Source organism: Lithobates pipiens, unplaced genomic scaffold (assembly GCF_037356315.1).
Source record: "Lithobates pipiens isolate NorthernLeopardFrog02 unplaced genomic scaffold, aLitPip1_a1.2 Scaffold_23, whole genome shotgun sequence".
NCBI classification, from domain to species: domain Eukaryota; kingdom Metazoa; phylum Chordata; class Amphibia; order Anura; family Ranidae; genus Lithobates; species Lithobates pipiens.
Window position 1 is genome coordinate 178,958,988 of NW_027507785.1, and position 27,732 is coordinate 178,986,719.

Genomic DNA, 27,732 nt, shown 5'->3' on the forward strand with positions numbered 1-27,732 from the left:
TTGCCCTGTTTCAATGCGCTAAGCAGATTGGCACCGTTGTCACACACCACTTTACCAACTGTCAAATTGAGCGGTGTTAGCCACTCATCTGCCTGTGAACGCAAAGCTGAAAGGAGTGCCGGGCCAGTGTGGCTCTTTGCTTCCAGGCACAACAGACGCAGCACGGCATGGCAACGTCTCACCTGGCATGTGGAATAGGTTCTGGGGAGCTTGGGCGGTGCAGTGGAAGAGACGCTAGCAGCGGAAAAGGAGGAGGCAGCTGAGGAGGAGAGGGAGGAGGATGGAGTAGGAGGAGGAGAAGAAGAGTCAGGCCTGCATGCAATCCGTGGCGGTAAAACCAAATCTACACGGGTGCCACGGGTTACATGCTTGACGGCCGTCAGAAGGTTCACCCAGTGGGCAGTAAAACTGATATACCTTCCCTGCCCGTGTTTGCTAGACCACGTGTCTGTGGTCAGATGTATCTTGGCACCGACACTGTGTGCCAGAGATACATTCACTTGCCGCTGAACATGGCCATATAGCTCTGGGATGCCCTTCTCTGAGAAATACTTCCTTCCTGGGACCTTCCATTGTGGTGTTCCAATGGCCACAAATTTGCGAAAGGCCTCCGAGTCCACCAGTTTATATGGCAGTAGTTGGCGGGCTATGAGTTCTGACAAGCCAGCCGCCAACCGTTGGGCAAGAGGGTTATCCGGCATCATCATTTTTTTACGCTCAAACATTAGGCCCACGGAAGCCTGCCTTTTTGCAGAAAAATGTGAGCTTGGCGTGATGGAAGGTGGAGTGGAGGACAATTGTGAGGAGAGAGGAGAAGGAGAAGTAGAAGACGAGGCTGGACGGTGAGAGCCTGCAGTGTGGCTTTGTGTGTTCCGTTGCTCCCACTGGGCTCGGTGATGGCTGCTCATGTGCCTTCTTAAGGCGGTCGTCCCTAGGTGAGTATTGGGCTTACCGCGACTAACGCGTTGACTGCAAAGATTGCAGATGGCAACGCTATTGTCAGCAGCGGACACGTTAAAAAAAGCCCACACTGCGGAGCCATGTGCCGGTGTCCTGGGAGCGCCAGATGTGACCGTACATGGTCGATGACTCGCTCCTGATACATTTGCAGTCTGCTTTGTCCCTGCTGTGCAATGTAAGTCATTGCTGCTTCTCCTCCCTATCTGCTGGTCCATATCTCCCTCTGAACTCCCCTCCTCTTCCTCTCTTGTGGGCACCCACGTGACATCACTAGACACGTCATCATCAACGTCACCTTCCCCACCGCTATAAGTAGAGATCTCGGAGTAGGCAGCAACACCGGGGACCAACCTCCTCCTTGGGCTGATCTGGGTACTGGCGTCAGACTGCTGAGTAGCGCTTGTTGCTACCTCCTCTTCCTGATCCAATACCAAGAGTGGCTGCGCATCAGAAATGTCCTCTTGATATGGATCGGAAAATAATTCCAGTGACTCAAGCGGAAGGTATGTGGTGGTGGTGGTGGTGGTCGTGTTGTTGGTGGTAGTGTCTTTGGGGGTGCACATAGCAGAGAGTGAAGAAGAGGGTGCAGATCGAGAGGATGAGGAGGGTGCAGAAGAGTAAGGCTGAGCGAGCCACTCAACCAAGTCTGGTGCATCCTTTAAAGTAATTGAACGCACCTTCTGCAACTTCCCACTTTGGCTCAAGCCTGTTGCTCCTGCCCTACCCCTACCACCCCTGCGGAAGGGCCTGCCTCTTCCTCTGCATGTCATTTTTTAAATGACCCTGTGACAAAACTCTTAGTCCCTATACCGCTGAAGGACTGCTGCAGTATAGGTGAGCGGTCAGCAGTGGTGCACGTCAACCCTATCTATTGTGGACCTATAGCGGTCCTTACAGAACAGCAGACTGTACCGCACTCAAGCCTATGTACCGTAGCACCCTATACCAAGTTACCAGTCCTTATAAGAACTTTTGTGGACCAAGCAGGTTGTGTATTAGTGTTTAGCAGACTGTACGTCAGTCCCTATACCGCTGAAGGACTGCTGCAGTATAGGGCAGCGGTCAGCAGTGGTGCACGTCAACCCTATCTATTGTGGACCGATAGCGGTCCTTACAGAACAGCAGACTGTACCGCACTCAAGCCTATGTACCGTAGCACCCTATACCAAGTTACCAGTCCTTATAAGAACTTTTGTGGACCAAGCAGGTTGTGTATTAGTGTTTAGCAGACTGTACGTCAGTCCCTATACCGCTGAAGGACTGCTGCAGTATAGGGCAGCGGTCAGCAGTGGTGCACGTCAACCCTATCTATTGTGGACCGATAGCGGTCCTTACAGAACAGCAGACTGTACCGCACTCAAGCCTATGTACCGTAGCACCCTATACCAAGTTACCAGTCCTTATAAGAACTTTTGTGGACCAAGCAGGTTGTGTATTAGTGTTTAGCAGACTGTACGTCAGTCCCTATACCGCTGAAGGACTGCTGCAGTATAGGTGAGCGGTCAGCAGTGGTGCACGTCAACCCTATCTATTGTGGACCGATAGCGGTCCTTACAGAACAGCAGACTGTACCGCACTCAAGCCTATGTACCGTAGCACCCTATACCAAGTTACCAGTCCTTATAAGAACTTTTGTGGAACAAGCAGGTTGTGTGTTAGTGATTAGCAGACTGTACGTCAGTCCCTATACCGCTGAAGGACTGCTGCAGTATAGGTGAGCGGTCAGCAGTGGTGCACGTCAACCCTATCTATTGTGGACCGATAGCGGTCCTTACAGAACAGCAGACTGTACCGCACTCAAGCCTATGTACCGTAGCACCCTATACCAAGTTACCAGTCCTTATAAGAACTTTTGTGGACCAAGCAGGTTGTGTATTAGTGTTTAGCAGACTGTACGTCAGTCCCTATACCGCTGAAGGACTGCTGCAGTATAGGGCAGCGGTCAGCAGTGGTGCACGTCAACCCTATCTATTGTGGACCGATAGCGGTCCTTACAGAACAGCAGACTGTACCGCACTCAAGCCTATGTACCGTAGCACCCTATACCAAGTTACCAGTCCTTATAAGAACTTTTGTGGAACAAGCAGGTTGTGTGTTAGTGATTAGCAGACTGTACGTCAGTCCCTATACCGCTGAAGGACTGCTGCAGTATAGGGCAGCGGTCAGCAGTGGTGCACGTCAACCCTATCTATTGTGGACCGATAGCGGTCCTTACAGAACAGCAGACTGTACCGCACTCAAGCCTATGTACCGTAGCACCCTATACCAAGTTACCAGTCCTTATAAGAACTTTTGTGGAACAAGCAGGTTGTGTGTTAGTGATTAGCAGACTGTACGTCAGTCCCTATACCGCTGAAGGACTGCTGCAGTATAGGTGAGCGGTCAGCAGTGGTGCACGTCAACCCTATCTATTGTGGACCGATAGCGGTCCTTACAGAACAGCAGACTGTACCGCACTCAAGCCTAGGTACCGTAGCACCCTATACCAAGTTACCAGTCCTTATAAGAACTTTTGTGGACCAAGCAGGTTGTGTATTAGTGTTTAGCAGACTGTACGTCAGTCCCTATACCGCTGAAGGACTGCTGCAGTATAGGGCAGCGGTCAGCAGTGGTGCACGTCAACCCTATCTATTGTGGACCGATAGCGGTCCTTACAGAACAGCAGACTGTACCGCACTCAAGCCTATGTACCGTAGCACCCTATACCAAGTTACCAGTCCTTATAAGAACTTTTGTGGACCAAGCAGGTTGTGTATTAGTGTTTAGCAGACTGTACGTCAGTCCCTATACCGCTGAAGGACTGCTGCAGTATAGGTGAGCGGTCAGCAGTGGTGCACGTCAACCCTATCTATTGTGGACCGATAGCGGTCCTTACAGAACAGCAGACTGTACCGCACTCAAGCCTATGTACCGTAGCACCCTATACCAAGTTACCAGTCCTTATAAGAACTTTTGTGGAACAAGCAGGTTGTGTGTTAGTGATTAGCAGACTGTACGTCAGTCCCTATACCGCTGAAGGACTGCTGCAGTATAGGTGAGCGGTCAGCAGTGGTGCACGTCAACCCTATCTATTGTGGACCGATAGCGGTCCTTACAGAACAGCAGACTGTACCGCACTCAAGCCTATGTACCGTAGCACCCTATACCAAGTTACCAGTCCTTATAAGAACTTTTGTGGACCAAGCAGGTTGTGTATTAGTGTTTAGCAGACTGTACGTCAGTCCCTATACCGCTGAAGGACTGCTGCAGTATAGGGCAGCGGTCAGCAGTGGTGCACGTCAACCCTATCTATTGTGGACCGATAGCGGTCCTTACAGAACAGCAGACTGTACCGCACTCAAGCCTATGTACCGTAGCACCCTATACCAAGTTACCAGTCCTTATAAGAACTTTTGTGGAACAAGCAGGTTGTGTGTTAGTGATTAGCAGACTGTACGTCAGTCCCTATACCGCTGAAGGACTGCTGCAGTATAGGTGAGCGGTCAGCAGTGGTGCACGTCAACCCTATCTATTGTGGACCGATAGCGGTCCTTACAGAACAGCAGACTGTACCGCACTCAAGCCTATGTACCGTAGCACCCTATACCAAGTTACCAGTCCTTATAAGAACTTTTGTGGACCAAGCAGGTTGTGTATTAGTGTTTAGCAGACTGTACGTCAGTCCCTATACCGCTGAAGGACTGCTGCAGTATAGGGCAGCGGTCAGCAGTGGTGCACGTCAACCCTATCTATTGTGGACCGATAGCGGTCCTTACAGAACAGCAGACTGTACCGCACTCAAGCCTATGTACCGTAGCACCCTATACCAAGTTACCAGTCCTTATAAGAACTTTTGTGGAACAAGCAGGTTGTGTGTTAGTGATTAGCAGACTGTACGTCAGTCCCTATACCGCTGAAGGACTGCTGCAGTATAGGGCAGCGGTCAGCAGTGGTGCACGTCAACCCTATCTATTGTGGACCGATAGCGGTCCTTACAGAACAGCAGACTGTACCGCACTCAAGCCTATGTACCGTAGCACCCTATACCAAGTTACCAGTCCTTATAAGAACTTTTGTGGAACAAGCAGGTTGTGTGTTAGTGATTAGCAGACTGTACGTCAGTCCCTATACCGCTGAAGGACTGCTGCAGTATAGGTGAGCGGTCAGCAGTGGTGCACGTCAACCCTATCTATTGTGGACCGATAGCGGTCCTTACAGAACAGCAGACTGTACCGCACTCAAGCCTATGTACCGTAGCACCCTATACCAAGTTACCAGTCCTTATAAGAACTTTTGTGGACCAAGCAGGTTGTGTATTAGTGTTTAGCAGACTGTACGTCAGTCCCTATACCGCTGAAGGACTGCTGCAGTATAGGGCAGCGGTCAGCAGTGGTGCACGTCAACCCTATCTATTGTGGACCGATAGCGGTCCTTACAGAACAGCAGACTGTACCGCACTCAAGCCTATGTACCGTAGCACCCTATACCAAGTTACCAGTCCTTATAAGAACTTTTGTGGAACAAGCAGGTTGTGTGTTAGTGATTAGCAGACTGTACGTCAGTCCCTATACCGCTGAAGGACTGCTGCAGTATAGGGCAGCGGTCAGCAGTGGTGCACGTCAACCCTATCTATTGTGGACCGATAGCGGTCCTTACAGAACAGCAGACTGTACCGCACTCAAGCCTATGTACCGTAGCACCCTATACCAAGTTACCAGTCCTTATAAGAACTTTTGTGGAACAAGCAGGTTGTGTGTTAGTGATTAGCAGACTGTACGTCAGTCCCTATACCGCTGAAGGACTGCTGCAGTATAGGTGAGCGGTCAGCAGTGGTGCACGTCAACCCTATCTATTGTGGACCGATAGCGGTCCTTACAGAACAGCAGACTGTACCGCACTCAAGCCTATGTACCGTAGCACCCTATACCAAGTTACCAGTCCTTATAAGAACTTTTGTGGACCAAGCAGGTTGTGTATTAGTGTTTAGCAGACTGTACGTCAGTCCCTATACCGCTGAAGGACTGCTGCAGTATAGGGCAGCGGTCAGCAGTGGTGCACGTCAACCCTATCTATTGTGGACCGATAGCGGTCCTTACAGAACAGCAGACTGTACCGCACTCAAGCCTATGTACCGTAGCACCCTATACCAAGTTACCAGTCCTTATAAGAACTTTTGTGGACCAAGCAGGTTGTGTATTAGTGTTTAGCAGACTGTACGTCAGTCCCTATACCGCTGAAGGACTGCTGCAGTATAGGTGAGCGGTCAGCAGTGGTGCACGTCAACCCTATCTATTGTGGACCGATAGCGGTCCTTACAGAACAGCAGACTGTACCGCACTCAAGCCTATGTACCGTAGCACCCTATACCAAGTTACCAGTCCTTATAAGAACTTTTGTGGAACAAGCAGGTTGTGTGTTAGTGATTAGCAGACTGTACGTCAGTCCCTATACCGCTGAAGGACTGCTGCAGTATAGGTGAGCGGTCAGCAGTGGTGCACGTCAACCCTATCTATTGTGGACCGATAGCGGTCCTTACAGAACAGCAGACTGTACCGCACTCAAGCCTATGTACCGTAGCACCCTATACCAAGTTACCAGTCCTTATAAGAACTTTTGTGGACCAAGCAGGTTGTGTATTAGTGTTTAGCAGACTGTACGTCAGTCCCTATACCGCTGAAGGACTGCTGCAGTATAGGGCAGCGGTCAGCAGTGGTGCACGTCAACCCTATCTATTGTGGACCGATAGCGGTCCTTACAGAACAGCAGACTGTACCGCACTCAAGCCTATGTACCGTAGCACCCTATACCAAGTTACCAGTCCTTATAAGAACTTTTGTGGAACAAGCAGGTTGTGTGTTAGTGATTAGCAGACTGTACGTCAGTCCCTATACCGCTGAAGGACTGCTGCAGTATAGGTGAGCGGTCAGCAGTGGTGCACGTCAACCCTATCTATTGTGGACCGATAGCGGTCCTTACAGAACAGCAGACTGTACCGCACTCAAGCCTATGTACCGTAGCACCCTATACCAAGTTACCAGTCCTTATAAGAACTTTTGTGGACCAAGCAGGTTGTGTATTAGTGTTTAGCAGACTGTACGTCAGTCCCTATACCGCTGAAGGACTGCTGCAGTATAGGGCAGCGGTCAGCAGTGGTGCACGTCAACCCTATCTATTGTGGACCGATAGCGGTCCTTACAGAACAGCAGACTGTACCGCACTCAAGCCTATGTACCGTAGCACCCTATACCAAGTTACCAGTCCTTATAAGAACTTTTGTGGAACAAGCAGGTTGTGTGTTAGTGATTAGCAGACTGTACGTCAGTCCCTATACCGCTGAAGGACTGCTGCAGTATAGGGCAGCGGTCAGCAGTGGTGCACGTCAACCCTATCTATTGTGGACCGATAGCGGTCCTTACAGAACAGCAGACTGTACCGCACTCAAGCCTATGTACCGTAGCACCCTATACCAAGTTACCAGTCCTTATAAGAACTTTTGTGGAACAAGCAGGTTGTGTGTTAGTGATTAGCAGACTGTACGTCAGTCCCTATACCGCTGAAGGACTGCTGCAGTATAGGTGAGCGGTCAGCAGTGGTGCACGTCAACCCTATCTATTGTGGACCGATAGCGGTCCTTACAGAACAGCAGACTGTACCGCACTCAAGCCTATGTACCGTAGCACCCTATACCAAGTTACCAGTCCTTATAAGAACTTTTGTGGACCAAGCAGGTTGTGTATTAGTGTTTAGCAGACTGTACGTCAGTCCCTATACCGCTGAAGGACTGCTGCAGTATAGGGCAGCGGTCAGCAGTGGTGCACGTCAACCCTATCTATTGTGGACCGATAGCGGTCCTTACAGAACAGCAGACTGTACCGCACTCAAGCCTATGTACCGTAGCACCCTATACCAAGTTACCAGTCCTTATAAGAACTTTTGTGGAACAAGCAGGTTGTGTGTTAGTGATTAGCAGACTGTACGTCAGTCCCTATACCGCTGAAGGACTGCTGCAGTATAGGGCAGCGGTCAGCAGTGGTGCACGTCAACCCTATCTATTGTGGACCGATAGCGGTCCTTACAGAACAGCAGACTGTACCGCACTCAAGCCTATGTACCGTAGCACCCTATACCAAGTTACCAGTCCTTATAAGAACTTTTGTGGAACAAGTGAGTTGTGAATGTTTAGCAGACTGCAGCAGAAGGGCAGCAGTCAAGTATAATATCCTTTCTATATTTGGAAGAAAGAATATTATACATGTACAAGCCTATTACTGTACCACTGATACCAGTCCTGAAAAGAACCTTTGTGGAACTAATAATAACAGCAAGTCTTTAAAATTACCCTCACTGCCTGACAACACTGCTTCCTTCCTGTCCCTATACAAATTGGCAAAAAAAGAGAACGATTAGTGGTTACTGGAACAGCTCTTTTGTGGACCTTGATAGTAACAGCTAATGATGATGATGATGATGATGATGATGAAAGACTAATCTGGCTGTCCCTGTAGCATACACCGTCCTTTCCCTTTCTCTAAACTAACAAAAGACACTCAGGCTGCTGCAAGAATCAGCAGCACAGCAAACCTATCAACACCTAACACCTATACCAGTCCTGAAAAGAACTTTTGTGTACCAAATAGCTAGTGGTTTATCTCTCCCTACTCCACACAGGAACCTGTCCCTATCTTAACAGAAGAAAGAATGTAAAATGGCCACCGGATCGGGTGTATTTATAGGTTAGGGGGAATGTACAAGTGTCCATGTGCTGTCATGTCTCAATTGGCTGTCCTGTATCACATGATAAACGTGTCACCAAAGGTTAAAGTTCTTGTATACATTAAACACGTAAGTCCGCCGCGGCGAACGACGGAAAAAGGCGTTCGAACGTGCGGACCGCGAATGTCGGAAATTCGCCGCGAAACGACCGCCGGGCGAACCGTTCGGCCATCACTACGTTGGAGTACTGGGCATAAAAATCCAAGGGTGTACCGTCCTGTCCAGGGGCCTTAGCCGAAGCCAGAGATGATATCGCCAATGCGACCTCATCGCTGGTTAGGGGGGCATCAAGATCCGCAACATGTGTCGGGGACAGTCTAGGAAGAGATATTCCCTCCAGATAAGTCCTGGTCTCTATTCTCGGAGTAGTCACCTGGGAGGTATAGGTCGCCATGTAGAACTCCCGAAACCTCTCCGCCACCGCCGGCGGATCAGACACCTTTACTCCCCGGTGATTGGTCACAGAGACCACCACCGGAGGTCTGGAGTCCTGATGCGCCAAATAGGCCAGAAGCCTCCCTGCACGCTCTCCCTGCTCGAATACCCGTTGCCTAGTAAAAAAGAGCTTCCGCTTGGCTTGTTCGTATTGTAAATGTTCTAACGCTCGAGTGTGATGCCTAAGCAACTGTGCCTTGGCCTGGGTGGGGTTAGCGCTGAAGTCGGCTGTAACCGCATCCAGCGCCTCTGCAATTTGCGCCAGCTGGGTCAGGGATGCTTTCTTCAACCGGCCTATCCGCCGCGAATAAGTGGAGCGAACATGTAACTTAAAGGCCTCCCAAACGTGATCCGTCCGGGCCGTGTCCCGGTTAGTGTCAAAGTAGAACCGCCATTCCTCCTCTATGTCTTCGCATTCGCTCAGTGTCGACAGCCAAAAGGGGTGTACCAGTGTCATTTATACAATAATGAGAGCATTTTTATAGCACTGATCACTGTATAAATTTCACTGGTTCCAAAAATGTGTGAAAATTGTCCGATTTGTCTGCCACATCGCCCTTACTAGTTAAAAAAATAATAATAATAAAAATGGCACATATCTATCCCCAAACTTGTAGACGCTATAACTTTTGCGCAAACCAATCAATATACGCTTATTGCAATTTTTGTTTACCAAAAATATGTAGAAGAATACATATCGGCCTAAACTGAGGAAAAAAATTAGGTTTTTAGAAAAAAAAAATTGGATATTTATTATAGTAAAATGTAAAAGATTTTGGGGCGGTGCAGGAGCGCTGTATACACTGCTCCTAAACCACCCCTGCCATTGAAATCAATGGGCAGTGCCTGCAAACCCCTTGTTAACCTCTTTTCTGGGGTTTAAAGCGCCCTGCTCCCACCCGCACAGTGTCGGCATAGCTCTCAACTGTCCCTGATTTGGAGCAATGTCCCTCTGTCCCTGCTCATTTGTCCTTCATTTTGGTCTGATCTATGTAGTTGTATATAAAATGCACTTCAAAAATTGTTTCCTAGTGCTAAACCTTTCATCCAATTTCTAAATTGCTGCATTTGTAAATTTTAAATCTAATATAAAGGAATATTAATGGTAAAAAAAAAAAAAAAAAGGCTTGCGGATTGAATGAACTTTTTTGTTGGTAAATCCTTCTTTAAGGTGGTTTGACAGGGGAATTTCCTATGCCTACATAAGTTTGGTGGTAGGTGTCCCTCATTCCCATCTCAAAATGTTGGGAGGTATGGTGCTGGTAAAATGCGGCGCTTTACCGCAAGCGCAGGGTGGTGTTCAGTGTGAAAGGGGTCTTGCACCATACCTCCTAACGTTTTGAGCTAGGAATGAGGAACACCTATCAGCAAAAGTATGCAGGCATAGGACACACTCCTTGCCACGCCCCCTTAAAGGAGAATTGTACAAAAAAACAAGATTGGTTACACACCCACAAGTGCTTTTCTTTACCACTACTATTCCTTTATATTGGCTAGGGGTGAGCTTGGGCGTGCTCGCACACTCCACATGCAGAGCCCGCCAGGAAGTCGGCACGACGCTGCACTAATCACAGGCAATGAGACGTTTCCTGATCTCTGCAGCCGCACATCGGGAAATGTCTCACTACCTGTGATTAGTGCAGCACCGTGCCGACTTCCTGGCGGGCTCTGCACATGGAGTGTGCGAACATGCCCAAGCTCATCCTTAAAGAAGAGTTCCCCTTAAAAAATAAAATACTGCAGCTGCTGACTTTTAATAATCGGACACTTACCTGTCCCAGGGTCCAGCGATGCGAGGGAACGAAGCCTGCTCGTTCCCCCCTCTGCTCAGCAGCGCTGGCATTCTAACTGCCACAGCCGGGCACCCACTGCACATGCGGCACCGCGATTGGCCACGCAGGCATCTGGGACCCGTCGCGTGTCCCAGATGACTGACAGGAGGGAGGTGGCAGAGCTGAGCCCTTCCTGCGCCAAGGGGAAGTGACGTCAGGAGCCCAGGCACTGAAGGAGGCAGACAACGAGGGACCCCCTAGCAACAGCCATTTAGAGGTAATTTTAATTTTTTTTCCAAATTTTTTTTAAAACATTTTTTTGGGGGAATTTTGATGCATTTTTTTTTTTTTTCTGTGCAACACCACTTTAATACTGGCATTTTAAATTTACAAATGCAGCAATTTAGAAATCAGATGAAAGGTTTAGTGCTGGAAAAACACTTTTTGATAGATAAATAGTGCATTTTATATACAATGATATAGATCAGACTAAAATGAGGGGCAAATGAGGGACATTGCTCCAAATCAGGGAGAGTTGGGAGATAAACTTACACATTCAGTTTGTGATGGGATTTCAACAGCAGTTCGGCCAGCCCCTGTGTCACCATGACGCAGTCACACACGAGACCCGTCATGACAAACACGGACACGCCTCCAATCTTTCTCCGCCTTCGGAACTCACACACTGGAGCGAGCTGGCGGCTAAATAGGAATAGGAACCCGGCTCCGCCATATTTCCAGCGGCCAAGACACTTCAAACTCCAACATTCGGCTTCTAGAAAATGACAGAGTTGTGGAGACAACAAAGGCTCCATTAGTTGATTGGCTTCTTCCGGCTGCTCTCCTATCACTGCCTCTCATTATTGGGCGAGCCAGTGACGCCAATCGTTGCTGGGTAGCTGTGGTGTTAGTCAGTCAGCGAGGTCGTTGGCGCCATTATTTCCTGACTCCTAGGCCGCCTGACCATGAAGTGGTGTGCTCAGGGCTCGCTTGTCGCCTAGCATCAGCTGAAAGCGGACAAGGTCGGTGGAGAGGAGTATGGGGGAGGGAGTATGAAGAGTAAGGGGGTGACTGGGTGAGGGGCTATAGCGGCTGCCTTGTGGTGGGCTTTCCTCTCAGGTCTCCATGTGTTCTTCCAGCCAGCGGGGAGCCGTGTCTGGTAGGCTGTGAGCACTTGGCTCTGTATTAGTACTGTAGGTGTGAATGGCGGAGCGTTGTGTGGCCGCACAGAGAGTTGTGGCGTACTTCCTCCATGAGGGGATGGCAGTATGAGGCGCCACATTCCCCACACGTGACCAGGAGGCTGTGCAGAACATGGTATGGATTTAGTGACGTTTTGTCACATATGACGACCCAGCGCGTTTGGGTACCTGCTGGACTGCACATGTGTGACGCTGCCATATGCATTCCAATACTGGCGATCTGCGCTTGCGCAGAATTTTGTGCCCACACCCCTGAGTCCAGGTTCCAGCCCCACCATCCAAGTGGACATAGAGTTAAATTATAATTATGCCAAGTGTAGCAAAGTGGACTTACAATAGTGTTGGAATGCATATGGCGGTGTCAGACATGCGCACTCCAGCGGGTAGCAAAATGTGATGGGTAGCTTAATGTGACGTGACAATGGCACCTGATGGCTGGTTGTTCTGTGCTCAGTACATGTTTTATTAGAAGTGTGGATGTATCTGGAAGCACTAGGGTGGTCGGTATGAATCCTAAGGCACTACCTGTATGGAGTTTGCATGTTCTCCCTTATGCCTGTGCAGGTTTCTTCCGACACGCCAAAGTCATGCTGGTGGGTTAAACCTCAAAGCAAACATTTTATTATGCTCTGTATCTGGTATGCAATCAACCGCAGATGGTAGAAAAAAGATGGCGGCACTTCCAGAGGATAAAAACCGCTTTTTATTGTGCAAAAATAGAAATGAGACATGCACCCAAGCCACAGAGGGCCAGCAGACGTGTTTCACACTCCTGTGCTTAATCCTTGCAGATAGCTGGTCACCAATATGTATGTGATCCAACTTTCCTCGGTAGGGGGCATGCGTGCTGCCATTCGTTTCAGCATATGCTAATCAGCAGGTCCTGGCCAATGATTTATGGCCAGAACCCACTGAGTGAATAACAAAAGACACGGGGCTCCCTACAGACAGCGGCGATGTGAGTTCTCCCCCCCCCCCCCCCCCCCCCGCAAAGCAGAGTAAAAACAGAATACACATGGTTAGACCCACAGTTAACCCTTTGATCGCCCCTAGATGTTAACCCCCTTCCCAGCCAGTGTCGTTAGTACAGTGAAAACGTATAGCAGCAGTCTTCAAACTATGGCCCTCCTGTTGAGTAACTACAATTCCCATCATGCCTAGTCATGTCTGTGAATGTCAGTTTTACAATGCCTCACTGGACGTGTCGTTCCACAGCAGCTGGAGGGCCATAGTTTGAAGATCCCTGGGAATGAAATCGTGCAAGTTCAGCTGAACTCACAATTTCTTTCCCACATGTCAGTCCCGACTTCGGGTGAGATTTCAGAGACATCTGTGCAGGTTTCTGCACAGATGTCTATTGAAATGGCACCCTGAAGTGGCTAACAGTAGTACAGAAGCTACTTTTGGAAATCGGTGATGTGTCGCACTGATTCGGGTGGTGCCATTGCTGCTAATAGCTGCCAATTTGGCATGCAATTTGACATGTCAAATCGCTGCAATGTGAACCAGGGCTAAGTGTCATTGGTAATGTCAGTCCATCACCACTATAAGTTGGCGATCACCGCAATTGCTAGTAAAAAATTCTAGTATCCTTTACCATAGCTTGTATGTAGATACTATAACTTTCACGCAAGCCAATCAATATACACTTATTGGGATTTTTTTTCTTTTTAACAAAGATGTAGCAGAATACGTATTGGTCCAAATTTACAATATTTTTTTTTTTCATATTTTTCAGTCTTTGTTTATATAATAATAGAAAATGGTTATCAAATACCGTGCTTTGTGCACTGGTGCGCAGTTACAAAAAGGGGCCATCCCCAAACTATTCCCACAAAGCATGAAATTGTCCAAAATGTCTTGGTATGCTGATGCCTTAAAGAGGAACTAAACCCTGATGGGTTTACTTCCTCTTTCATTCCCTGCAAAGGCAAAGAATAATGCAGGGCTCGACAAACCCCAGGCGCCAGGTCGCCAATGCGACCAGAAATCGCGACCTGGCGCCTAAGCTGTCACCAGCCGACTCACTATCGATGCCCCAGACATGCAGCAGCATTAACACTGACTGCCGTCGTCCTCCCTCCTCCACACTCAGCAGCACCGCGCTGTGTGTGAAACTGACACGCAATGGAGAGAGGAGGATCTGTCAGCCTGATGTCGGGGTGGGCGGGACCCGGCAAGCTATCAAACACCAGCCAATGGGATCTGGGCGGGTGTATGTGGCCCGTCCCTTTTCTTAAGCAGCCAAATCGTTGGCTGGTGTTTGATAGCTGCTGGGTCCCGCCCACCCCGGCCGGGTCCCGCCCACCCCGACATCAGGCTGAAATCTGACATATCCACCTCTCTGTTACTTGTCAGTTTCACAGTGCCACCGCCAATCAGTGCCATCTGCCAGTGACAACTAGTGCCATCGCCAAACCAGGGCCACCTGCCATCGCCAAACCAGGGCCACCTGCCATCGCCAAACCAGGGCCACCTGCCATCGCCAAACCAGGGCCACCTGCCATCGCCAAACCAGGGCCACCTGCCATCGCCAAACCAGGGCCACCTGCCATCGCCAAACCAGGGCCACCTGCCATCGCCAAACCAGGGCCACCTGCCAGTTCCAAACCAGGGCCACCTGTCGGTGCCATCTGGCAGTTCCATGTGCCTTCCAGTGGCAACCAGTGCCACCTGCCAGTTCCATCTGTTGCCAGCCTTACTCTTTCTGGTCAGCCCATACCCCTGATGTAACAGCGTTTCAATGGAGTTATTGACTGGGTGCTCCATTGTGAGTTAGGGATAGGGGGTGAAAATGAGTGACCTTACCCCGGGAGCTGAAAAAAAAACTGGCTCCTAAATTCAAAGCAAATTTGTCAACCCCTGGCATAATGGACTACTATGCATCGCATGCGCCGTAGACAGCGGTGCCTGTCTTCGGGCAAATATCTCCTAAACCGTATAGGTTTAGGAGATATTTCTTGGACCTACAGGTAAGCCTTAATCTAGGCTGGCTTCCCGCTCAATGTAAAAACAAAAACCTGTGTGGGGTCCATACCAGTCCCTTGGGTCTAGCATGGATTCGGAGGAGACCCCTACACAAAAAAAAAAAAAAAAGCGTGAGGTTTCCCCAAAAACCATACAAGACTCTTATTTGAGCATGCAGGTCAGGAAAGGGAGGGGGCGAGCGCCCCCCGAACCACACCAGGCCGCATGCCCTCAACATGGGGTATCTGTGCCCCCAACCTCAAGGGCCCCCAGATTCCAGCCCCCCCATATGAATGAGTATGGGGTACATTGTATCCCTACCCATTCACTAAAAAAGTAGTGTTAAATACAGTAGACAGTTTTTGACAAGTCTTCTATTAAAAATTTTCTCTGCTTCTTCCTTTGGTATTCCTCCATCTTCTCCCGCATCTTCATCCTCCGATCTTCTTCTTCCGCTCTTCTTCTGTCTTCACCGCCTGGGGCATGATGGGTCCATGGCCTCCAGATGATGAAAACGAATTGCCACGCCCCCAACGTTATTTAAGAAATGCAGGACATCGGCGCAGACAGATCAGCGTGACGCAGCATCGTCGTTGGCTGTAGCAGCGGAAGAACACCCGACAAAGAAGACAGAAGAAGCAGTAGGAGAAGATGACCAGAGGATGAAGATGCAGGAGAAGATGGAGGAAGAAGGGGAGAAGATTTTTTTTAAATAAAAGACTTGTCAAAAACTGTCTACTGTATTTTTTTAACACTACACTTATTGTGAATGGGCAGGGTAGATTCTGATAAGCAACCACCGGGCAAGGGTTGTCGAGGAAAGGACCTTGTATCCATCAACATGGGGGCAAGGTGCTTTGGGGTGGGGGGGGGCACAGAGCCCCACCTGCCCCAAGGCACCCCCGTATTGCAATCATGCGGCCTGGTATGGTTCAGGAGGGAGGGGGGCGCTCGCTCGTCCGTCCCTTCCCCTCCCTTTCCTGACCTGCTGGGCTGCATGTTCAGATTTTCGGGACCCCCCACCCCATTTTTTTTTTTTTTTTAAAGAAAAATTTGGTGTGTGGTGATCCCCTCCGAATCTGTGCTAGACCCCTCAATCCCCTTTTTCTTTTTTTTTTTCTCTCTCCAGTGATGTCCACAAATTTCTAAGCTGTCTGGGACACTCCTCCTGTTTGGCTGAGACACAGCAGCGGTGCCATTGGCTCCCGTGTCTGTCTGTCAGTCAGCCAATCGGGGGGGGGTGGGGTCAGGTTGGGGCTCCATGTCTGAATGGATACACGGAGCTCTGACTCGGCTCGGGTGCCCCCATATAAAACTGCTGGCTGTGGGGGCACTCGATGGGAGGGAGGGGCTAGGAGCAGCAAAGAGGAACCTGAGAAGGAGGATCCAGGCTGTTCTGTGCAAAACCAACTCCACAGAGGAGGTTAGTTAATAAAAAAAAATCAAAAAAAAACAGTCTTTTTACAATCACTTCAATATGGAACACTATGGACTACGACTGGGATGCCATTAAAGTTCACGTGCATGTAAAGGCAGGTGTCCCTATACTTCTGGTAATATAGTTTCACAGGTTAATAGTTGAATCATTCGAACCATGTATAGTCAGCCTAGTTTTATGCTGCTAAATTATAGGCAGTGAGGCCTCCATTTCTCTTCTCCTCCGGGGGCAGTGGTCTTTCACATGTATAAGCTCTGCCCATGGGATGCACTGGTGCCTTTTTGATGCATTTTGCTGCATTCCAGTGCAATTATTTGCAAAACACCCAGCATGTTCTAAATTTGACTGTACTGGAATGTGGCGCAGTAATGTGAACTTTGCCATTTGAAATCCATGTCACTTTCTGTGTTTATTTTTTGGCATAAAAAATAAATACATTTTTTTTTTTACTGGGCTACATATGTTACATGTATAGTCGGGTTTAAAAAAAAAAGACACCAATCCGTTCTAGTTTGTAGTATTATTATTATTATTATTATTATTATTATTATTATTATTATTATTATTATTTTTTTTTTTTTTTTTTTCTTTTTTAAATTGGTCAATCGCATATACACCATCCTATACCCACAGTTGATCCAGAGTAAGGTTAAAAACCCCAGCAAAGCATTTATCCAATTTGCTACAGCAGGGGAAAGATTTCTTCCTGATCCCCATGAGGCAATCTGATATTCCCTGGATCAATTGTGACAACATGTAAATGTTCGTACCCAGTTATATTCTGTATGAATCAGTCTTTAGTGTATCTAAATCTGCTATTATGTTTAAAAAGCCGCCCCGGATTAGACAAAGCTACTGTCTGCCATGCCCCCTGTGTTTAATCACCCAGAGTTGTGTCTAGGGGTGCAACGGATCGTCACCAATCCGTGATCCGAATGGGTCACCCCGCTTGGATCAGCACACTCCGCGATCCGCGGTCTCGGCCTTAGGAAAGGCCGCGCCTTCGGCCATCTTTCTACACCCAGGCCGTTAACAATGTGATTGCACCGTCAAATGACAGAGCGATCACTTGTAAACAAACTGGCGTCATGACGCTGGTTCTTCTCCCCTCTCTGTACTGATCTGTACAGTGGAGGGGAGAGATTGGATGGAAGCAGCGCTGTGGGCTGCATCTGTAGTGCCCACAGCGCTGGTCTGTTACAGCCGTCCCTCCATACTCTGCCGTACCCTGCCATGATCAGCCAATATTACAGTGGGGGATATTGTGGATATTACAGTGGGGACTATATGGTGGTGGAATTTTCACATGTTTTTGCAAATTCAATTATTTGATCCGAAAAATGATGCGATCTGTGACTGATCCGAGGAACGATTCGATCCGTTGCACCCCTAGTTGTGTCCCACTAATACAGGAGGTGTGTTACTGGCTTCCAGGTGAAAAAAAAAAGCCAAAAGATGCAGCTCCACATCTGATTGGTAAGCTGCAATATAATACATTTTTGGCTTTGGGTCTAAACTGCTGTAATTCGTTTTTAGTTAAATTGGGCCCCAGTATGTGTATGTATGACTGTGATTTAGGGAGCTTAGATTGTAAGCTTCTTGAGATTTGGATACTGATCTTAATGTACAATATACAGTAGATATAAAGTCTACACACCCTTGTTAAAATGTCAGATTTCTGTGATGTAAAAAACTGACACAGAAAAATCATTTCAGAACTTTTTCCACGTTTAATGTGACCTAATAATGTGGTTGCATAAGTGTGCACACCCTCTTATAACTGGGGATGTAGCTGTGTTCAGAATTAAGTAATCGCATTCAAACTCTTGTTACATCGGAGTCAGTACACACCTGCCATCATTTAAAGTACCTCTAAATAACCCCAAATAAAGTTTAGCTGTTCTAGTAGGTCTTTTCTAACATTTTCTTAGTCGCATCCTACAGAAAAAGCCATGGTCTGCAGAGAGCTTCCAAAGCATCAGAGAGATCTCATTGTTAAAAAGGTAGCAGAGGGGTATAAAAACATTCCAAGTCATGTAGATATACCATGGAACACAGTGGAGAAAATAAGGCACAACAGTGACATTACCAAGAACCTCCAACATTTATGCAAAGACGAGAAGAAAACTGATCTGGGAGGCTGCCAAGAAGCCTACAGCAACATTAACCGCTTGCCGACCGCCTCACGCGGATATACATCGGCAGGTGGGGTCGTACAGGCAAACTAATATACCTGTATGTTGCCCTTTAAGAGGAGTCCTGCGGGCACCCGCGGCAAGCTCTGTGAGTCGGATCACGGGTCCTGTGGACTCGATCGTCTCGTGGAGAGGAAGAACGGGGAGATGCTAATGTAAACAAGCATCTCCCTGTTCTGCCTAGTGACAGTGTCACTGATCTGTGATCAGGAGCAGAGATCAGTGACGTGTTACACGTAGCCACGCCCCCCTAATCAGAAACAGTCTGCAGGACACTTATCCCCTACCCTGCCCCCTAGTGGTTAACCCCCTTCACTGCCAGTGTCATTTAGACAGGAAATGGTGCATTTGTATAGCACTGATTGCTGTATAAATGGCAATGGCCCCAAAAATGTCTGATGTGTCCGTCATAATGTTGCAGTCATGATAAAAATCGATGATCGCCACCATTACTAGTTAAGAAAATAATAATAAAAATGCCGTAAAACTATCCCTTATTTTGTCATTTCTTTTTTTAACTAAAAATATGTCGAATACGTATCTGCCTAAACTGAGGAAAAACAAAAAAAAAAATTTTTATATATTTTTGGGGGATATTTATTATAGCAAAATTTAAAAAATATATGTTTATAGCGCTAAAAAATATAAACTGCAGGGATGATCCAAATACCACCAAAAATCTCTATTTGTGGGGGGAAAAAAAGGACGCAAATTTTTGTTTGGGAGCCACGTCACGCGACCGCGCAATTGTCAGTTGAAGCAAAGCAGTGCCGAATTACAAAAAGTGCTCTGTTCAGGAAGGGGGTAAGTTCTTCCAGGGCTGAATTGGTTAAAGGAGATGCTGAAATATCTGGAAAGTACTGGTGGTATATTTGACCACAATCTCCTATATTCTTCACATATGGGTTAGAGTGGCGAGACGGAAGCCTTTTCTTATGAAAAAAAATATCCAAATCTGGCTAAATTCTTTTCAAAAACCGTATCTGACGTCACCCAAAAGCATGTGGGGAAAATGTGTTATGGTCTGAAGAAACCAAGGTTCAACTTTTTTGGCTGTAATTACAAAAGATAGGTTTGGTGCAAAAACAACACTGCACATCACAAAAAGAACACCATACCCACCATGAAGTATGGGGGTGGCAGTATCATGCTTTGGGGCTGTGTTTTTTTATTTTTTTCAGCTGAAACAGGGGCCTTAGTGAAGGTAGAGGGAATTATGAACAGTTCTGAATACCAGTCAATATTGGCGCATAACTTTTAGGCTTCTGCTAAAATATGAAGAGTAACTTAATCTTTCTGCATGACAACGACCCAAAGTATACATCCAGATCAACAAAGGAATGGCTTCACCAGAAGAATATTAACATTTTGGAATGGCCCAGGGTGGATTTAATTTCAATCAAGTTGATTTAAATCGCTAGTAAAAAGGCTTGATTTAAATTCACTTGATTTAAAGCATAATTTTTAAAGCGCAACTGTTCCCTCTGTTCTGCAATGGCTCCTCCTCTGACCCACTGTTGACTCAGACAGTCCCATTCACTATAATGGGATGGCTGGTGATGCGGCGGTGACACAAGATGAGGGATGTGGCGGCAACAGGTTAGTGGATGCCTGCTAACAGGCACTGCAATGATGGATCTGAAATGACAATGCTCTTTAAGTGTAAGGACTTATTCTTGCTGGTAGTTAGAATCTTTAATATTTGCAAACAAAAGGAAGGTTTCCTATTTAGAATAATAAGCTGCCAGGCTAGTAAAACAGCAATAATCCAAACCGATTCAATCATACGGTTGTAGTGTACTTAAATTGGCAAAACAATGGGCTAAAGGAATATTCCTGAACTTTGGGATTTTTATAGTTGCTGTGAAATTGTGTGAATGCATCAATGCAGTGCATGTTCTCTCAGCCGGCAGAGCTTGGATTCATTGAATGAGTTTACCAAAAAATATTGCAGACTATACAGCCTCATGCTACATAACTAAGCTCCATTTCATGCAGAATAAACTAAATAATGTATCTTAAATAGAAAACTATCTTTAGCTATGTACTCTGGGGCACACACATGATCGGGCTACTGCTGTCCATGCCACAGTGTGCCGTGGCCAGCAGCCACCCCGTACTGCTCGGGTGATGGGTCTGTGCTGGAATGCATCCAGCGATCCCGATGGGAAGGGTAAGTGCGGCTCTTCCTGCAGGATAGAGCAGCTGAGCTTTCTCTGGGAGGTCGACTGGGGGGGTCTCACTTTTCCTTTCCTCTCTCCCTATCCCTCATTACCTCCTCCTCCCCCCATCTGGGGCCGCTGTGTGACTGGGCATGAGGTGCGGTGTATGTGCCTAGCCGGGGTGGGGGGCTGCACTGGCTGTTAGGGTCCTTTTTTTTTTTTTTTTTTTTTTTTCTTCACTGTGAGGTGCTTGGGCTATTTTACATGTCGAGAGGCCGCCACGCCCATTTTCCTGTAGTCTTATGCAGTGTCTGTGCCATCAGCCATTTTCTAGAAGGTTCGGTGGCCATTTTCTTGGTGATATATTTTATTTTTTATTTTTTTTTTGTTTGGATGGCTGGGCGGCCAATTTCTTGTAGCCTCAGCACAGTTTAACTCTAGTGCGGTGGTCTGTGTACCTCAGAAAAGCGTGGTTTTTACTCTGGGCACTTTGTGATTGACACAGGGCAGAGCAGTCAGCGGCAGCACAGCGCAGCACTTGGTCAGGGTGAGTACTGCAGGGGGGCTCCTCAGTCTGCGAGCAGCTTGGAGGGTGAGATTTGTGTACCTTGCCTTAAGTCCCTAAGTTGTGGCAGGCGAGTAAGGGTCAGCATGGTGTCAGTAGCTGGCTCTTCTTCCCTAGACATCCCTGCTATTGCAACTGACTCACCCGCTAAAAATGCGGTGCCTATGGACGCTTTGTGTCAGCGGTCTTGTAGACCTTTGGTGGAGGCGGTGTGCGGGCGCAAAAGGGGGTAAAAACCGCGGTGACTGGTGGCCCCTGTTCTGACGTGTCAGAGGATGCGGACCAGGACCGTTCGGACAGTGAGAATGACTGTCCGGGTTAGCGCAGGAAAAAGCGCTAGTGGGAGCACTTATTACTGCGATGCGGGATACCCTGAATATACAGGATGCAGCAGGAACTTCTCCTGAGGTGGCGGTCCATTTTGGGTCCCGCAAACCGGCCCGCATGCCTAAGGTGTTTCTGTATTTTTGACTTATTTTGGTAAGTTCATCTACAAGAAATGGGGAGGCCCGCAGCAGGCCTTTTCAGTCCCAAGAAAAATGGCAGTGTGTTACCCCTTTGAGGAGAGCCTCCTGGTATCCAGGTTAAATAAAGTAACCACGATTCCGGTAGAAGAGACTCCTGCCTTCAAGGACCCTGCCGACAGGATGGACGAGGCAGTGGCCCGGTCCATGTTTACTTCTAGAACTGAACACTTATATGTTTTCACCATTACAGAACCAGGGTCCATGTAGGGGCTTTTCAAAGAGCCCCGAGAGGGAATGGGAGGGGAGCACCCATTATCCTGCCCAATCCAGGAGGCTGACAAGGTGTAACCCCACAACATATTGCTCAGGAATGGGGCAAATAAGAAAAATGTAAAACCTCAATAGGTGCAGGGATATACAACCTAAGTGGTACCCCTCTTAATGAGGAGGAGATCCGGGTACTAGATAGGGGCTTGAAATATGCATCTACTCGCAATTTAAATACATTTCAGACCTATGTGAATCTGCAGAAATATATTTGCAGTTTGAACACTAAAAAGTATATTTTTCTCCAATCATCTTCCAGGACGGTGTAGTGTCACATTTTGCTGCCTATCACAGGATGCTGCGGAAGTGACGTTGTTGCGTACTGCGCATGCACGATGCGTTCCAAACACTCGCGCCATGCGTTCCAACATGGTTTCGCCAATACAGTTCAGCGAAACCATCACATAATGTTACGGAAGTGATGTTACACACAACACAAACACTGGGCCGTTCGTTACAACACTAATACTTCCCTTGTTACCTAGTAGGTTTTGCATTGCTGGGACTTGTAGTGCCTATCCTGAGCTACATGCTTCAATGTTCAGTGTCCTCATCCTTATCCCCGTGCTTCAATGTTCAGTGTCCTCATCCTTATCCCCGTGCTTCAATGTTCAGTGTCCTCATCCTTATCCCCGTGCTTCAATGTTCAGTGTCCTCATCCTTATCCCCGTGCGTCAATGTTCAGTGTCCTCATCCTTATCCCCATGCTTCGATGTTCAGTGTCCTCATCGAAGCAGGGGGATAAGGATGAGGACACTGAACATTGAAGCTCGCGGATAGGGATGAGGACACTGAACATTGAAGCACGGGGATAAGGATGGACACTGAACATTGAAGCTCGGGGATAAGGATGAGGACACTGAACATTGAAGCATGTAGCGCAGGATAGGCACTACAAGTCCCAGCAATGCAAAACCTACTAGGTAACAAGGGAAGTATTAGTGTTGTAACGAACGGCCCAGTGTTTGTGTTGTGTGTAACATCACTTCCGTAACATTATGTGATGGTTTCGCTGAACTGTATTGCCGAAACTATGTTGGCACGCACGGCGCGAGTGTTTGGAACGCATCGCGCTTGCGCAGTACGCAACAACGTCACTTCCGCAGCATCCTGTGATAGGCAGCAAAATGTGACACTACAACGGCACACCTGAAAGATGACTGGTCCACCTGACAGGAAACGCAATCAACAACAAGTTTAAAAGTTCCCACCCCTCCCTCAGTTCTTGATTGTGTTTCCCACAGGATGGCAGCGAAACCAAGTTTCTCCTTTTTTTGTTTTTTTTTCTGAGGGGTCTGGGACCCCGTTTTTCTCTAAACAGGATTATTTTTCCTGGGACTCAGACAGACAGGGTCTGTGATGGTCTCGTGTAACCCCCAGGGACACCTGGGGGGGATATGGTAATCCTCACTCAAGGTCTTTCCTCAGGAAAGCCTTGTTTTCAGCTGCAGGGAACAGGGGAGTTGTCATAATCGTGCTGCTCCCCATTTGTGTTTGTGCCTTACCTAGAACTGGGTTCGTTGGTGGAGGCGGTGAGCTGCATCTTTCCAAGCAGTGCTGAAGGCGGATGGCGTGCGTTCCAGCACTACTGCGCATGTCCGGAAGTTCGTCGAAAGACGCGTCACTTCCGGGCATCGAGTTTCCGGATAGAGGAGATCTCGCTGGGTCTGGACGCCGGCGTGCGTTCCAGCATTACTGCGCAAGACCGGAAGTCCGGCGGGAGGGCCCGAGGTCATTTCCGGACGACGGACCTCCAAAAAATGGCGCCAATCAGCGGTCCTTTAAACGGCAGAGGGTGCAGTGGAAAGCACCCAGGCAGCATTTCTGGTGAAGCGCTTCATGCATTGCAGCATCTCCAAAACAAACAAGGGGAACGCTCAAGCCAGCACCTGATCCAGCGATCCTGCAGGGCAGCTAAATCGCTATGGAAGTGGAAGGTCCGTCTGAGCAAACGGCCATTGAGGTCGCCACAGGGGGTGAGTGATCCAGCTGTGTTTTGTAGGGGCAGGGTACTCTGAGGCAGACCCCCCTTGCCCCTTTAGGACATGAGTAGCTAATTGTTTATTTTCTACTGTTTCCAGGGACTGAAGGCTCTACCCAGGGGTCAGCCTGTAGGTCTAAAGGAAAGGCTACTTCGAAGTCTAGGCGTTATGGTTATTGTAATTCTAAATTAGCACAAGACCACAGCAAGCCTTTCTGCGATAGATGTATCTTTAAGCTCGCAGGCAAGGAGACCGCCCAGGTTGTGAAAGAAGGTAGGGCCTTACAGTCAGAGATGTTAGCCACCCTCCAGTCTTTCCAAACTACTCTATTGAAGAGTCAGGATGAGGGTCCTTCTGGGAGAGAGACCCCTCATTCACAGGAAAACATTTCCACATCTTATACGGAAAGTTCCCAGGGCCAGGTCTCCCTGTTGTCTGAGGTGGAGGAAGGTCAGGTCCCAGATTTTAGTACTGGGGAGGAGGATTCAGACCAGGATAGCCAGGGGGAGGCTAAGCCTAGGGGACTTTTGTTCTCGACTGTGGACATGGTAGGCCTATTAAAGGCCATTTACACCTCAGAAGATATCCAGGTCCCCTCTGCACAGGATAGGGTGTATAGGGGCCTAGGAAGGTTACAGGCCAGAACCTTTCCCATCCACCAGTCTCTGAAGGATATAGTCCTCAAAGAATGGAAGGAACCTGAACGTAGGCTCCTCAAACTGAAAGCTTGGAAGAGAAGGTGTCCCTTTTAAGGATGAGGAGGAGGAGACATTTTTTAAACTCCTCGTTTTGGATGCAGCCCTAGCACAGGTGTCTAAGAGGTCTGATTTATCCTTCGAAGACTCTGGAAACATCCAGGATCAGATGGATAAAAAGTCTGAGACATTACTCAAAAGGGCCTGGGAGGCGAATGGCGCCGGCCCTAGCCTCCACCTGTGTAGCCAGAAATGCAGACGCCTGGCTTGGCAGATTGATGGATCACGTCTCCCGGGGTAAGGAGACTAAAGAAATTGTAGACTCGCTGGAGGTAATCAGTCGAGCGGTAGCGTATGTGGCAGATGCAGCGGTGGAGACTGTTAGGACCACAGCTAAGTCGGCAGCACTTCTAAACTCCACCAGGAGGGCCCTATGGGTAAAGACCTGGGATGGAGATTTCACTTCCAAGTCTCGCTTATGCGGCATTCCCTTTGAGGGTTCCCTGTTGTTTGGGTCAGGGCTAGATCATATCCTGTCCCGGCCTACTGAAAAGGGAAAGAAGTTCCCTGTGAGGCCCAAGAGGGAAAGGGGTAAGATTTTTTTCGAGATCCCCACTCAAAGACTCATCATAAGGGGAAAGTTGAACAGAGGAAGAAGTGGAACCTTGGAAAGGGGAAAGAACAAAGTGCAATTCTTTTCTCCAGTTCCGGAGCCTCTCAGAAAGAAGGCAAATGACGCCACCGTAAGGGTAGGCGCAAGACTCAGCGACTTCCTTCCCCAGAGGGAAAGGATTACACAGTCCATATATTTTAAATCTTTTAAAGGAGGGGTACAGACTGGAATTTCAGAGTCTTCCCCCACAGAATTTTCTTATTACCTTTCTTTCCAGGGACCCAGCCAGGGCAGAGGGGTTACTGGGAAATTTAAAGGAGCTGGCAGAGCAAGGGGTTATTGCTCCAGTACCAGCCAGTCAGTTGTCCCAGAGTTTTTACTCACACGTGTTTGTGGTTCCAAAACCCTCAGGCAGATTTCGGTTAATAATAAATTTGAGAGGACTCAACCGTTACTTACTTCCCAAGAGGTTCAGAATGGAGAGTATTTATTCAGTAAGAAAACATCTTCAGGCAGGAGTCTTTATGGCACTCTGGACCTGAAGGACGCATGTCTACACGTACCCATTGCTCCCGAACACCAGAAGTACCTACGCTTCGCAGTATGCATACAGCAGAAGGTACAACACTGGCAGTTCAGAGCTCTTCCCTTTTGGGCTGGCGGCAAGCCCAAGGGTATTCACAAAGGTGATGGCCGAAGTCGTAGCATACCTACACCTGCAGGCGATGGGGTTAATACCCTACCTGGGCGACTTGCTGATCTACAGTGTGGATGAGAGGCAAGCGGTGATAGACAGAGACATCATGTTAGAGTCTCTGGAGACCTTGGGCTGGATGGTCAGTCGAGAGAATTCCTCACTGATGCCATCTCAATCCAAACTATATCTGCTGGGTCTCATGGCCGCCTGCATACCGGCAGTAACCTGGGCACAACTACTTTTTCGGCAGCTTCAGGCCTTCCTACTTGCCTCATGGGGAGGAAAAAGAGAGATTGGAGAGGAGTGTCCCTCAGAGGAGGTCTCTCTCTCTGCAGTGGTGGCTCGACCCACACAATCTGTTGAAAGGTCGCCCCTGGTCCCAGGTAGACCCATTGGTCTTGACCACGGACGCCAGCGCTTGGGGGGCTCATCTGGGAGACCGATATACCCAGGGGTCCTGGAACCGCAGCCAAGCCAGGGGAATCCTCCAATTTCAGGGAGCTTCTGGCAGTAGGCAAAGCCCTAGACTATTTCCAAGAGCAGCTGCAGGACAGAGAGGTTCAGGTCCTCTCAGACAACCTGGTCACGGTTGCATACCTAAACCACCAAGGAGGGACAAGGTCGGGCAAACTGAGGGAGTTAGCACAACAGATCCTTGGGGAAGCAGAAAGGTCCTTTCACTGTCAGCGATTCATATAAAAGGCTCACTCAATCTGCAGGCAGATTTCCTAAGCAGACAGCCCATCCTTCAGGGAGAATGGGGATTGAGCAAAGGAATCTTCTTCCTGGTGTGCAGACATTTTGGCAAGCCAGAAATAGATTTGTTCGCTTCCCAGAGGAATGCGAAGGTCCGCAGGTTTTTCTCCCTTTACAAGGATCAAGAAGCAGAAGGGATAGACGCTCTTGTACAGGGGTGGGATTTCAGGCTGGCTTATGCCTTTCCCCCACTGGTACTCCTTCCCAGAGTTCTACAGAAGTTAACCTACTCAAGGACAGACCTGGTGCTGATAGCACCCTGGTGGCCCAAGAGGGTTTGGTTTCCCACCATTCAGAGTCTCTCTGTAGCTCCCCCGCTGCATCTGCTGGTGCAACGAGGTCTGCTCAGTCAGGGTCCAGTCTTTCACCCCGACCCGGGACGTCTCTCTCTGACAGCATGGCTATTGAGAGGGAAATGCTCCGTGACGGGCTGTTCGGAGAGAGTGATACACTCCTTCTCAGTAGGAAAGGCGTCACCAGAAAAATGTATGCAGTCTAAGGAGGGGGCTCTCCAGATGATACCTACCATCCTAGACTTTCTTCAAGAGGGGGTGGACCAGGGTTTGGCAGTCAGCACCCTCAAAGTCCAGGTGGCAGCCCTGTCCGTGTTTTTTGACAGGGAACTAGGACAAGAACCACTGATAAAAAGATTTTTGTTGGCCAGGGAAAGGGTAGTCCCAGTCAGGTCGGTCAGTTGCCCTCCATGGGACCTGTCCCTGGTATTAGATGCCCTAACAAAGGGGCCTT

The 27,732-nt window shown here is 48.4% G+C and overlaps 1 protein-coding gene across 1 annotated transcript in view; it reads left to right on the forward strand.

Annotated features, from left to right (window-relative positions):
• The first annotated feature begins 11,773 nt into the window (after positions 1-11,773).
• Positions 11,774-27,732, forward strand: part of IVNS1ABP (influenza virus NS1A binding protein) — a 166,454-nt gene continuing 150,495 nt past the window's right edge. Inside the window, exon 1 of the mRNA XM_077452669.1 lies at positions 11,774-11,941. The gene's annotated coding sequence lies outside the window, so the exon portion shown is untranslated. The remainder of the gene's footprint in view (positions 11,942-27,732) is intronic.